Here is a 3,118-nt window from a genome sequence, read left to right as displayed (position 1 = left end):
TCCTCCCTGGGAGAGGAGGGGTCTGGAGCCGGACCTCCACAGCGAAGCGGCGCCGCGTTTGGAACAGCCACGGGCTGCTGCTTTGCGTAGAGATCACAATCAACCCGGCTTTGGGAGGATGGACCCCCGGTCTGGACACTGTGGGTGACCGAAGCCAGCTGGGGAGGCACACAGAACATCAGTGAGCCTTCGGCAGAGCTCCAGCCGGGGAGGGACCCCATAAACCGAGGCCATTTGAGGGAGAAACGATGCGCACTCGTGTTTCCTGGAGCTTTTACATCGCCAGGAGAGTTTGAGCCTTTTCTGGTCTGCAGTGACTGATGGTCAACTGGTCGAAGAACTGGGAGGTGCAAGGCTGGTGCTGGGGTTGTTACGGTTTAGGTGAAAGGAGTCTGTAGTCTGGTTTATACACGATGGACAGAACAGGAAACATCAAAATGGTATTTATCTTTACTCCTCTTTCCTGTTTCTAATGCCACGCGTGTATGTTTGGATAAAAGAGAAACCACTATGTCGTAGTTTTGAGTATTTTAAAAATATTTCTATACACCTGGTAACACACCCCATTCCAAACGGCCTCAGCGGCTCAGGGTCTTCCCTCTCACGCCAAGAGCTCTTCAGGTTCGGTACCAGCATCGCGTTGGGGTGTGTTGCCCTACACAAAACGCGGGAGGTGAGCATGGAAGGGCAGCGGACACCAGCGGGGCTCTGTGCCCCCTCCCCAGGCGCTTAGCTCTCTATCGCTGATGGGGCTTGAACTATTTTTAGGCATTTTTTATTCCGGTAACTAACCGAAAGCGCTGTTGTTCAGCGAGTGTGACGATTGTGGGCGTACAGTCACGCAAGACAGACATTCCCGAGGAAATTCACAGCCCACTGAGTGCGAGCACACAGCGGCGTTGTCAGCCGGCCGGGGGCCGAGCGGCGCCGTCGCAGCAGCCCCAGGCTTGGGCTGATGGAGCAGGCAGGGAGGATTGGCGAGAAGTCGAGGCGTGAAACCCTCCTTTGATCAGAATGAGGTGAGGCTCTGAGGAGCAGCTCCACTCAGCCACGTCCTCAAACCCGCAGTGCCGAAACAAAGGCGACCACGCTCGGAGAGAAGCAGAGAGGGACGGGGGGGGATAAACTCACGTATTTTTTTCCCAGGTGTGAGGCCGTCTCTTCAACAGGTCGTTTTTACTGACTGGTATTTGTGTGCAGAAATTAAATTCAATCACTTTGCAACTTTTTGTATGTGTGTGTGTGTGCGACCCTGGAGCGCAGCTTGAATTCCAAACTAAATATTAAAACAGCTGTTAAACTAAATCAGTACATGTTAAGACAGCGAAGTCTCTAAATCTCCTTGTAAATATTATACTTGTCCCGCATCTCTAACTTATTTTCTGTGGCAGAAATGACTGATACCATCATTCCGAAGGGACAGAAGGTGCCAATTTAACTCTTTTTTGACAACATAGAGGAGTTGCTCTGCTCCTGCCCCTGGGCAGCGGAGGATGTTTTCTGAGAGTGTTTACAATCAAGATCTTTAGAAAAGCTAAGCCCCATCTTACTGGTATTTTGACGTTACCAGCCAGCCCTACTTTAGCAAGCTTTGTTTCCTTTCCACTGACGGATTCCAGAACCACGCCGATCACTTTGCTTCACGGAAGCAGAGTAAGCGGGTCTGGGTCGGTGGAATGGCCCTTACCGGCAGCTATTGCTCAATCTGGAGAACTCACAGCATGCTGTTTCACCAGAAAAATTTGCCTTATATTGGCACAGCCTGGGAGGCCCCACAATCCCTTCTGATGCCTGTCAGAGCTTGTGCTGACCAGGCAGAATCACCTTAAGAAACAGAAATTGCTGTATTTCCACCACACAAGGCGGTGGAGTTGAGGGTTTTCCAGGAACAATCCCTCGCTGTCCTTGTCCTGCCGTAGAGCTGGTTCGACCTGCCCTGCCTGGGCACTGCCTTTCAAGCCCCCAGCTTTCAGAAACGCTCCCCTTGAGCTGCCTTTGTGTCCAGACTTGCCCTCAGGAAAACATTTGGGATTTAAAACCCACCCCCTGATACTGCAAACTGGACTGTTACAGAAATCCCAGCCCACATCATCCTTTGGAGAGAACCGGTAGCGTCAGGGTAATGCATTAACTGTGATGCACACGAGATTGTTAGAGGTTATCCGTGACATGGAATCCATACAAAGTCGGACCCTCAGTGGCTCAGCGCCTCAAAGTGCCTCTTTGCCCAGCGGTGTGATATGAGCAGCGTTTCTAGCTCCGTGCTCTGCTTTTCTGGTGCGGTTTCTCTCAGTACAAAGCACCCGAGGGGCTGTATTTCAGCCCTGACAATGAGAACATTTGGTCTGCGGGTCATACAGCCATATATTGCTGGTTTTTTTCTAAGGGCACACTCCAGTGCGTTTGCAAGAATTAGTATTTTTTTTCCTTGCTCCTAGAGGATTCTTCTAGAAGTAACGGCTTCAGCAGGCCGGATCCTCCCGCCTCACAGCCAGCACTGTACTGGTACAAGACAAGTAACACATGTAAAATTTCCCTTCTGGGTAAGTCTCGGTTCGAAGAACTCGTGCAAGCTCCGGCTCCCCCCACCCACCCGATTCAGCAGCGAGCACCGGCTCCACCTAGTGTCCTCCTCCCCCCCGAACGGGCGGCAGCTCCTGCTTCCCCACAGACAAAACTGGAAATCCCGATTCAGCTGCCAACTTTATTACGAGTTTAACGCTCTCTGTGCAAAATACAGAGATCGGAAACAATATGGATCACTGGGAACAGATAAAAGCAGAAGAACGTTCTTGGGGTCTTTTCCCGAGTCCCATAACCGAGTTATTTTCCTGAAAGACACCTGTAAAACCACGAGTCTCGCCTGTGACATTAAGGACGCTGATGAAGCAGCTGTTGTGCTGTAAGTACAACCCCGACAGGATCCCGGTGCTTCCTCTTGTAAGACAAAGGATGTAACAGTTCCCTTTAGACAAAGCCCGGGCGTTTACCGGGGATGAACGTATGGCAGCGGGAGCAGGACAACCCACCACCAGCTCACCACCCCGCAACTCACCAGCGTGACTGCGCAGAGCGGGGAGCACGCACCTCGCCTAACACCTGCTAACGAACTAAGCGA

The sequence above is a fragment of the Buceros rhinoceros genome, unplaced genomic scaffold, assembly GCF_000710305.1.
Source record: "Buceros rhinoceros silvestris isolate BGI_N320 unplaced genomic scaffold, ASM71030v1 scaffold28809, whole genome shotgun sequence".
NCBI classification, from domain to species: domain Eukaryota; kingdom Metazoa; phylum Chordata; class Aves; order Bucerotiformes; family Bucerotidae; genus Buceros; species Buceros rhinoceros.
Note: the sequence above shows the minus strand (reverse complement) of the source record.